This window comes from Bison bison, unplaced genomic scaffold (assembly GCF_000754665.1).
Source record: "Bison bison bison isolate TAMUID 2011002044 unplaced genomic scaffold, Bison_UMD1.0 scf7180017864469, whole genome shotgun sequence".
NCBI classification, from domain to species: Eukaryota; Metazoa; Chordata; class Mammalia; order Artiodactyla; family Bovidae; genus Bison; species Bison bison.
The window spans coordinates 1,301,212-1,313,018 of record NW_011495030.1 but is presented as its reverse complement, the minus strand read 5'-3'; positions in this window follow the sequence as shown (position 1 = coordinate 1,313,018).

Genomic DNA, 11,807 nt, shown 5'->3' with positions numbered 1-11,807 from the left:
GTTGTTTATTTTTCCTCGGTTGTCAGGAAGCTCAGATTCTGAATTTCCATATTGTCTGACAGTTTTGTGCCCTTTCCCTTTGGTTCTAGTATCATGTATTGTATGTACTTCTATGCAGTTTGTACACTGCCTCCAAGACTTTGTGGATAAGAGGGGATATGTAAATACATATAATTAATAAGTGGAAACTTTTAAAAATAGTCACCCCTTTAGAAAAGAAACCCGCATTGCTTAAAAACGGTTCTGGCTGATTTTATTTCCTAATTATACTGGAGTGCCCACATGGGGATTACAGCCAGCAGGGGTTCCACGTGGGTGAAAGATACGTAGCCATCTATCTACATGGGATGATTAACTATTTTTTTAAATCAAACTGATATTTGCATAGTGTTTGGGATTTGCAAAACCTTTGCATAAACATCACCTTATTTGATCTCATCACCTGGCTTCTCTGAGAGCTGGAGCAAGTACCATTAATTACTATCCTCACTTGACTGCTGATGAATAACCCCGGGCTTAAATATTTTAGGTGACTTATTTTTGCTTTGTAAGGTTACTGGCCCTGACCAGTTAGTGGTAGAGTTTAGGAGTAAATCTGGGTCTTTTGCCCCGCAGTGGGCTGTTGGCTCTGACCAGGGGTGGCAGATGTATGTTAATGTAATCCACACATCCCTCTTTTCCCTCCCTGCCCCCACAGACACACTCCAGGGATCGAGAGGTGGCAGAAGCAGCCCTAATTGATCTCAGCTCTCTTTTCTCATTGAGCTCAACCCTAACCAGAGTCCTTAGCACAGTGCCCATACATACCACCAGTGACATGAGGCAAGGTATCCCGGGACTAGACATTTTTTAGAATTTTGTTAAACTTGAAAAATCCTCAAATTATATGATTGTATACTAAATTAGAAACCCGAGCTCATTAAACATGATTTACCTATAGCATCTGCATGGCAATTTTTAAAAGCAGTGTATATGTCAGCTCTGGCTGCCATAACAAAATACCATAGATTGGATGGTTTAAACAACAGAATTGTATTTCTCACAGTTCTGGAGGCTAGAAGGCCAAGCTCTGGGTGCTGGTCACTTGGTTTCAGCTGAGGTCCCTTTTCCTGGTTGTAGATGGCTCAGCTTCTCACTGTTCTCAAACAGCCTTTCCTCAGTGTGTGCCGGGGAGAGACAGAGAGAGAGAGAGATCTCCTTTTGCCTCTTCATATAATATCACAGTCCTATTGGATCAGGACCATACTTTATTACCTCTTTTAACCTAATCACCTCTTCCAAGCCCTACCTCCAAATACAGTCATATGGTGGGGGATGTAGTTAGGGCTTCAGCATATGAACTTTGTAGGCAGATACAGTTTAGCCCACAGCCAGCAGATATGGCATTATTCGCAAGGTTTATTCCAGTTTGGATGTGCTAACTTTTAAATCAGCCATTACTAATGGACTTAAAATAGCATAGCCAAACACCTAGAGCAAGTATTATGCCTTAAAAATACCTGGTTGCTTCTGCTATATGGCACCGAATTTCCTTCTTAGCTGAGACTTGGAATCCTGCATTCACAGTAACTGCAAGTCTGGTTCTGGGTCCAAGATTTTAACATATGCCCATATTGGTGGTGGTGGTGGTGGTTTAGTCGCTAAGTCGTGTCCAACCTTTGCGACCCCACGGACTATAGCCTGCCAGGCTCCTCTGTCCATGGGATTCTCCAGGCAAAAATACTGAAGTGGGTTGCCATTTCCTTCTCCATGGGATCTTCCCAACCCAGGAAATGGACCCCAGGTCTCCTGCCTTTCAGGCAGATTCTTTACCCACTGAGCTATGAGGGAAGATCCTAGCCCATATTATAGGACAGTAGATATAGAAGCTACTTGGGAAGAAGGAAAAATGTCTTCTTAAAGGATGATTCAAGCAGAACCCAGTTCTCTGTCCTTATGGACTCTTCTATGTCAGGGTTTAGGTTTAAAAAAAATCATTACTTTCTCCAAGCCTTGCCTTGTGTCTGGCTTGCAGAATAAATTAAGAGCAATTAAAATTAATGTCCTGCTCATTGCATGGCATTGTTTATCATAAATTTGCTTCCTTCACTATGTGGTCTTATAGATGATGTAAGATCTCTTTTATCATTAATGAAATCACAGCCTAGTGTTCTTCATTTAAGGATTGTTTGTTATTTAAGACCACACTCATTCTTTTTGATCCCATTTTGTTGATATCATAAACCTGTGTTAGAAAATGACCAAATGAAAAGGAATCTTTGGACTGCTGATTGACAATCGTGGATCATCCTGTTTCCAATCTCTCTCTCAAGTATCAGGGATCCTGAGCCTTGCATGATAAAGCCACAAATGGAACTAAATTATGCTGAGCAAAAATAAATTCTTTTACTGAGAATTTCCCAGGAGTTTTGATATTTTTGACTCTTACTCACTAAATATGGAAAAGATTGAGACACCATGAGAAGCAGGGGAGCTGTCTGCTTTTTTTAGTCCTTCTCTTAAGAAATTGTTTCATCCCTTTAATGCTGTGTTCACAATATATCAGAAATCCCCTCCTTGTAAAAAAGTCACAAACCTTGGCATGGTAACAGTTTCTGGAGATGTTCTCCGAGGTTCCATTTTTATATAAAGAGATAAAAGGAAATATATTTTTATATAAAGAATATATATGAATTATAATTTATATTTTCTAATGGTCTAGGTATTGTCCAATATATAGAAATTATAGAAATGGACATTTCACAGTATCTTTCATCTTGAAGGAGTCAAACCCCTTTAGACATGGTCTCCTCTGCCTCCCATTCAACACAGGCTCAAAGTGTTACCCAAATTCAGAAGGTGCATCAGTGGAAAGATGGTGAAAAGTATGTATATATGTATATCTTTCTCTCATGTTAAAAAGTATGATTTCTAATGATACAATATAATTGCTAAATTGCTCTATTCTCATCCTCTTCCAGTCTAAAACTAATAATACCAACACCACAACCAATAATTTAATTATTAACATAAGTTTTTTTTTTTTTTTTCAGTTCTATATCATAAAGTGATTTAGATTAGTTCATCTCTGAGTGGTTCTGCCACCAATTATACACATACTTAGATTGATTCGCTTTATTCTACTTCTGACTTTTAGGGTTGTTTTTATACTATATTAACTTTGTTATAATTATGCAAGATAGTAAATAGTCCCAAAATTAAATCTATAAAACAAAGGTATATTCAAAGAAATCTAGCCTTTTTCCCTTTCCCTCTACCTATTTCTTCTTCTATCTGTAGTTAATATTAAAAATTGTTTTATCATTCCATTAAAATGTATAAGCAACGTGCATATATCTACTTATATCCTTCTAATTCTTAGATAAATTATAGTATACCATACATACTTTGTTTCCTTCTTGCTTTTTGTACTTAACAATCTATCTTGAATATTACTACTGAGTACATAGGCTACCCACTCCAATATTCTTGGGCTTCTCTGATGGCTCAGATGGTAAAGAATCCTCCTGCAATGCAGGAGACCTGGGTTTGATCCCTGGATTGGGAAGATCCCCTGGAGGAGGGCATGGTAACCCACTCCAGTATTCTTACCTGGAGAATCCTCATGGACAGAGGAGCCTGGTGGGCTATAGTCCCTGGGTTCACAAAGAATCAGACATGACTGAGCAACTAAGCACAGCACTGCACAGTATTCAGAGATAGTCCACATTTCTAAAAGGGCATATTTCTCACTGTGTTCATGTACTAACCAGATCTTACCAGCCTTCAGGACCACACAGTTAAAAACAAGACCCTTTTAGAAGAGCCTCCCATACACAGTTGGAAACTGTCAATTGCTACAACTACTTTGAAAAACAATTTGACAAAATCTGAAACAGAGGAAAGTATATTGGCTACAACTCAGCAATTCTCTTTCCAGAAAGACTTAGTGTTGAAGGCGTGCAACATCATTCATAGTAGTGGGAATAAAAAAAAAGAAAATCCTAAATGTGTATCAAAAGGAGAATGATTAAATTAAACTGTGATGTAAGTGATAGAAAACTATATAGCAATGAAGAGGAATGAACTAGATCCATAACAACCATACAAAATCTATGGGGTGCCGCAAGAATATTTCTTAGATAGAAGTTCACAGCGATACAGGCCTTCCTCAAAAAACAAGAAAAATCTCAAATAAAAAACCTAACTTATTATAACACCTAAAAGAATTAGAAAAAAGAAAAGACAAAACCTAAAGTCAGCAGAAGAAAGGACATAGTAAAGATCAGGAAAGAAACAAATAGAGATTAAGAAAACAATAGAAAAAATTCATAAAACCAAGAGCTAGTTCTTTGAAACAGTAAACAAAATCGACAATCCTCTAGTCAGGGTCACCAAGAAGAAAAGAGAGAGGACCTGAATTAGGTCAATATATAACAAAAATGATTTCAAAAACATAATATTAAATACAAAAGATTATAGGACAAATACAGTGATATATCATTTATGAAAAATTAAAATCTATGAGACAGTACTGTGTATCATTTATGGCTATATAAATAGCAACAGCATTATAACAGGAATAAAGGCCTTTTTTCCCCTATGAAAGAAGGGAACAGAGAATTGTACTTGGTAAATTGAAGTGTTTTTATAGTGTTTTTCTCTCTTTTTCTCTGTTTATTGCTCTGCTTTTCCTTTCAGTTCTCCCCAATGATTTAGGATTGATTGATTGATTGATATCTCTACTTTAACACATCTGTGCCAAGGTTATCAAGAAAAACATTGACCATGCTGGGCAGCAATGCACCCTGGGGGACCAAGGGGATGCAACGATGGTCATTGAAGTAAGAGAGAACTCCAGGGCCATAATGACTTGGTGATCTTGGTAACTTTCCAGAAGAATATTCTTGTGTAAACATGTCAGATCTGTCAAAAGTACACCAGATCAGCTCCTGAAATTGTGAAACATCAATTACATTCCTACGTGTTCTGTGACAGTGTAAAGTGCAAATTTTCATCATAGTAGAAGACAAAAACAAAAACTGAGCCCTAGGCAATGTTAGGCAGGAGCTACAGTGTTTGGGGTTGGGAGAAACAGTCTTACATCATGAGAAATGACATTTGGGGCTATAGGACAAACTGGCAGCCCACAGACATTTTTGTTGAAATTGACTTTGAAAAAAAAATTTGTTGAATTTTTATTGAAAAATACAAAAAATGAATCATTCAGAAACTTGTAAACATTTAAGTACTAGAGAAATAGGTGAAGACTAAACCACCACCACCAAGAAGTACAAACTTATTGATGTATGGCAAAACATCACAATGTTGTAATTCTCCTCCAATTAAAGTCAATAAATAAATTTAAAAAAAAGAAGTATATACTTCCAGTTGAAAAATAAATGAGTCTTGGGGATGAAATATACAGGGTGGGGAATAGCGTTAATAATTATGTAGTATCTTTGTATGGTGACAGATGGTAAGTCCATTTACTGTGGTGATCGTTTTGAAATATATAGAAATACTGAACACTACGTAGTGTACTAGGAACTAACACTGTGTTGTAATCATACTTCAAAAACAAAGAAACAAACTCATAGAAAAACATATCAGATATGTGGTTACTAGAGGCAGGGGGTGAAAGAGGGAAATGGTAATTGGGATGAAGGTAGTCAGTCAAAAGGTACAAGCTTCTGGTTATAAAAAAGTACTGGGAATGTAATGTACAACATGATAAATATAATCATTAATACTGTCATGTTATATATGAAAGTTGGTGAGTATAATCCTGAGCTTTTGTCACAAGAAAAAAAATGTTTTTCTATTTCTTTAATTTTGTATCTATATGAGATGATGGTGTTCAATAAACTTAGTGTGATAATCATTTCATAGTGTATGTAAGTCAAATCATTATGCTGTATACCTTAGGCTTACACACTGTTGTATGTCAATTATATCTCAATAAAACTGGGAAAAAACACATTATTCAAAAACATATAAACACTTGTGTGGGAAGATTTCACATGTGAAAAAAAAAAAAAAAAAGCCCAGATTTCTAGAATCTCTTGGAAAGAGAGATTTGAGAGAAAGCTTTTGGCACCGTGGGGCCCACTCTGTAGTGTGATGGATAGCAGTCCCCTTTAGATGGAGCGTGTACTTCCCTGCCAACCACAATTCCCATCTGACAACGCCTAGATGAGGGCAGCAGGTAACGGCATTTGTATTCCCCACCACCAATGCCTTTTTTTCTTCTTAAATATTTTAGTCATGGGTTTCCAACTAAATTCCAATTGAAATTCAAAGGATGGGTGAGATAGGGCTGCAAGGGCCTCACGATCCTTCCTTAGGTCTTTGTGTTTTTCTTGTGGGGGACAGGGAGTGTTGGACAGTGTGTTTCAGTTAAAATTACAGTCAGAAGGTCCTCAAAACCCTGCTTCCTCAGTGGTAGGAATATGATTTTACAGCTCATTCTTGGTCCAGTTAAAATTACAGTCAGAAGGTCCTCAAAACCCTGCTTCCTCAGTGGTAGGAATATGATTTTACAGCTCATTCTTGGTCCAGTTAAAATTACAGTCAGAAGGTCCTCAAAACCCTGCTTCCTCAGTGGTAGGAATATGATTTTACAGCTCATTCTTGGTCCAGTTAAAATTACAGTCAGAAGGTCCTCAAAACCCTGCTTCCTCAGTGGTAGGAATATGATTTTACAGCTCATTCTTGGTCCTTCGTGGCTGTGAAAGATGAATAGGAAGAGCAGAGTGCACCAGGCCACCAAAAATAATTTTCATAATTTGGAATGCAGACCACACTCTAACATTTATAACTCCCACAAAAACAATTCCCAAAACACTAAGTAAAATTAACAGTTCCTGCTTCTTATCTAGTGAGAAAATAGATTGAAATGCATCCCAGACCCCATCCATGCCTATGGCATGGGGATGGTGGGAGGAGAAGGGCTCCCCAGGGGATATCCATCAGGCTGAGGAGAAAGGGAGCCCAAAGACAAACAGGCTTAGATGGATCATTCAGTCAAGGGACTCATTTCTGCAGGGCAAACCTCAGAAGATTTCCTATTCTATGCTGTAGGCAGAGGTGGGTTCAGATGAGTCAGTGTGGATTGAAAGACCCACATATCACTGGACTAAGTAGAACACGTGCAGCTATAGCCAGAATCTTTCCAGAAAGCAGGCACATGTGTTATGTGGACCTAAAGACATCTGGAAGTGATAATCCATACCACTGCCACCAGTTTTCACATTTCACTTTCTGTTTCCTTGCCTGTCTGATATCCCATCATTAGAGTCATTCTCTGTATTCAGGTACTATCCCTAGGCATGCTCCCTTCTTACATAAATAACTTTTGGGAAGGTTTTAAAAACTTTTTAATATACTGTATATGCCAGGCTATTTCTTCTGCATGAATTTAGGTCATGTAGCTATTAAGCGCTCACCAGGATTGGAGCTCCTGTAACTCCAGGAGCTCCATGCTCCATGCATTGATTTTTCAATATATGATCCTGGGACATCTGGCAGTCCTGGAGACTATTTCAGTGGGTCTGTGAAATCAGAACTATTTTCATAGTATTATTAAAACAGTATCTGCACCTTTACTCTCATGATTGTATGGTGGAGTTTTCCAGAGGCTACATGATAGGTGACATCACAATGAATCGAATGCAGAAGCAAATTTGAGAATCCAGTTGTCTTCTCTTAAGCCAGACATTAAAGAGGTTTGCAAATATAAAATAATTCTTTTGTTTGTTTGCTTGCTTTGGAGCTTTATGGAGTCCTCAATAATTTTGAAGAGTGTAAAGCAGCCTGAGATCAAACTATTTGAGAACCACTGCTCTGTGGCACAGCTAGTGTGGTGCCTAGCCATCTTCCTTGGAATGTGGGCTGAATTCTGTTTTTCTGAGATAGCCAGTTAAGAGAGGCATTGAGTGTGGGAGTGGGGTGGGGAGAAAGACAGTCTCTGTCCATAAAAGACGCAGACTTAGCAATGAAAAGATAGCAAGAAGGTGAAGAGAGGGCACAGAGAGGGGAGTCAGGAAGAATTAGGAACAAGACTTTGTCCTGGCCCAGGACTGATAGTGGGATATTGTGGTGTAGTGGTAGGAACAAAGGCCTGGAGTGGTGTGACCTGGGCAAATCACTTATCTTCATGGGGCTTTACTTTCCTTGATTATTGGTTGAACTCAATCAGGATTCTCAACCCAGGATTGTGATAGAATAATAGGTAATAATACAGCAGTAATTAAAGATAAAATAATAAAACTGTGAAGGCTGTAAACATTTACTTAAAAAATGAACACAGATTCAATGTGGTCCTGAATCATTATGCTGCTCAACTCTTTTGAGTTCTGATTTGCTTTCTTGAATGAGATTACTGCCAGCATAGAGTGGCTTAGCCAAGGGAGTATAAGTCATTATAGCAGAGAAGAGAGGCAAAGAGCCATTGGAAGTGGATAACTTAGTTTATCTTTCAGCTCCAAGTCTCCAGAGGCTAAAACAGTGTTTGATGTGCATCCTGGTGACACACGTTCTTAAAGAACAGAAGAGGGACATGCTTAGAAGGAGGGTCAAGAGTTAACAGACTAGCCAGCCACACAGACCTGGGATTATTTCTCAATGCTGTTATGTGATATTTGTGTGTCCTTGAGAAAGAGATACAATCTCTCTGTTAGAAGAGAGTACTAATGCCCACTTTCTAGGGCTGCGGTAGCTGTTCAGTGTGAACATGTGTCAGACTGGCTGCCTCAGAGCCAGCACTCGGTGAACACTGACCTTCTTCCCTTTTATCAAAGTGAGCAAATAGAGAACTGAAAAATACCACATGAAAAGTTTGTCTATCTGAGTGCTTCTTGATGAAAGCGGGGGCTGCCTCAGAGAAGTGAGGTTAGAGGACTCAGATGCTAAGTACAAGGGGAAGAAACCTGGCAATGCTGTATCCTGAAGCTGAGCAGGTATGGAGATGCCATGTTGTTGGTGGCCTCTTCCTTCCTGGTGGCAACATGGGGTGTCTCCTCACTCATAGCTGCTCCCCTGGGTCTCACTTCCTGGGAGACATGATGGATGAACCACAGCCAGCAGAGACTCTGCTCTCCATTTATCATCTTTTGGCTTGCTCAGTAGAGCCATTTGCTTTCCAACAGGTGAGTTGGATGAGATGGATTACATGTTGTCAAAATAGTAAGTAATGGGATGCTGTGGTCATTCTTTTGTAATGTAGAAGTGGGAAACATTTAAGCATTTCAGCTTAGCTTAACAGCAAGCTCAGGAAATAGATATTTATGATTCCAGTCCTCCCTCTCCTATCAGTTTTACTTATTGACGAAATTTAACACAAAAAGTGCCTTAAAAACCTTATTCAGGTTTTTTTTTTTTTTTTTTAAAGATTTTCTTGGCACAAAATAATTTGGAGAAGATAAATATTAAGACTAAACCCTATTTTATAGTACTTTATAAAAACAAATATGGAAGGCAGAGATTTGAGAAGATAATTCATTGTCAGCATTCATTGGTTAGTTCCATCAAACGAGTTCCAACTGAAGAGTTACTCTTTGGCATTCCAGAACCCTAAGAGGTATAGAGCTGCAGATACATGGTTTGCATACTCTCTTAGAGGCAGAAGTGGGAAAAACATAGGCTTTAGAGTCTGAGAGATCTGTGTTTGAATTTAGGCTCCATTGCTTGCTAGCTGTGTGACTTTGGAAATATCTTTAACCATGCTGAGTCTCAACTTTCCTATCCATTAAGTTGGAAGTAAGAAAATCTACATTGTAGAACTGTTTTGAAGGTGAGACATACTGTACATGAAGTGTCTTACAACAATCAGTTCATTTCAGCCACTCAGTTATGTCCAACTTTTTGTGACCCCATGGTCTGCAGCACACCAGGCTTCCCTGTCCATCACCAACTCCTGCAGCCTGCTCAAATTCACATCCATCAAGTCTGTGATGCCATCCAACCATCTCATCCTCTGTCGTCCTCCTCTCCTCCTGCCTTCAATCTTTCCCAGCATCAGGATCTTTTTCAATGAGTCAGTTCTTTGCATCAGGTAGCCAAAGTATTGGAGCTTCAGCTTCAGCATTGGTCCTTCCAGTGAATATTCAGGACTGATTTCCTTTAGGATTGACTGCTTTGATCTCCTTGCAGTCCAAGGGACTCTCAAGAGTCTTCTCCAACACCACAGTTCAAAAGCATCAATTCTTTGGCACTCAGCTTTCTTTATAGTCCAACTCTCACATCCATACATGACTACTGGAAAAATCATAGCTTTCACTAGATAGACCTTTGTTGGCAAAGAAATGTAACTGCTTTTTAATGCTGTCTAGGTTGGTCATAGCTTTTTTCCAAGGAGCAAAAGTCTTAATTTCATGGCTCAGTCACCAGATGCCTAATAAATGGTAGTTCTGATGATGATAATGGTGTCTGTAGTCTGTGCTGATAAATTCAGTACACTTAGTTTAACCAGAGCTATTTGCCCTGTAGAGTTGCCTCTTAGGATTCCTTTATATACTAATATTAGTGCTTTTCAGTTCTGTCCTCTGGTCTGGCTGAAGATTATTAGGTTTTGAAAGAGGTTTAGCTAATTATCTGACTAGCTTATGTATAATCACAGGTTGTATAAATGACCTTATGAAGAAAGTATATGAATAGCTATAAAACCATGGGAGCATAGGTATATTGTTTAAGTGTCAATAGCAGGTACTTTGCAGATGGATAACATATAGGAGGGTCCACTGGAGATTAAATCTGTGCATTTGCTCTTCTCTGTGTAGAGATGCCAGAAATAACTTTGGAAACTTTGAAGGTGACCCATAGAAGGAAGGGTGTAATTACCTTAGAGTCACGGGGGAAGATACTCTTGGAAGGGTACTTTATCTCTGGGACATGAGCATGACTTCCCCTAGAAGGGTACATGGGAAAGGGAGCTCATCAGATTCACTTTTTCTGAAGGAAAAACCACTTGTTCCCTAATGTGGGTCTGGGAAAGGAACGGAGTTACTTCCATCATGGGGTCCCTGAGTGGGAGATGCCAGAGTCATTGTGAATCAGCACTCCAGGGGTGGGTGGATGTGCGGGGATCGCTGGTGTATGTGCACCAGAGACCTGAAGTGGGAACCCAAGGAGAGCGAAGTCCACAGCTCCACTTCGCACTCTTGTACAGGGACAGGCCTTTTTAGCAGACACAGCAGCCTGTTCAGGGAAGAGGCTCAAAGTGGTCTGATTTGGGCCAGACATCTGAGACTGTGCAGAGCCAGTGTTCCACAGTGACACCATGTGACATCAAGAAGTCGTGGTAGCAGCAGATTGATCAGATCTGGTTCTCAGCTCACTTGAATGTGAGTGTAGGACTGCTCCTTTGGATTGAGTCTTTCTGGAGGGAGGGAGGGTGCATTTTGCAATGCCCTATATAATAATTGATTAAGTCAAGGAATGTCTCAATGGTTACTAAAACCGTTAGTCAACTCCATAAAGTCATGATGAGAAAGGGTGGGTGCTTAGATAGGGGTGGCTTTCTCATCAGTGCACAGTGCTTCATGAGAGGGAGTCAGGGAGCTCGATCTTGACAAACAGATAATTGAGATTATTTATCAATCCTTATTTGCAGGCAGAGCTTCCAGTTAGAGGGCTGTGGAATCTGTGCTTTGCAGGAGACTTGAAGGCGCACAAATGGTTCATACTGCCTTCATTGGGAATAGATTGACCAACTTTATTCCAGGTCTTTCTGGTCCTACTTCAGTGCATTTTATTCAGCAGCTGTGGAGGAGGACAGGTGAGCACCTGTTGCTTGCATCAAGGCTCATATAGCTGTCAACTTGATTTTT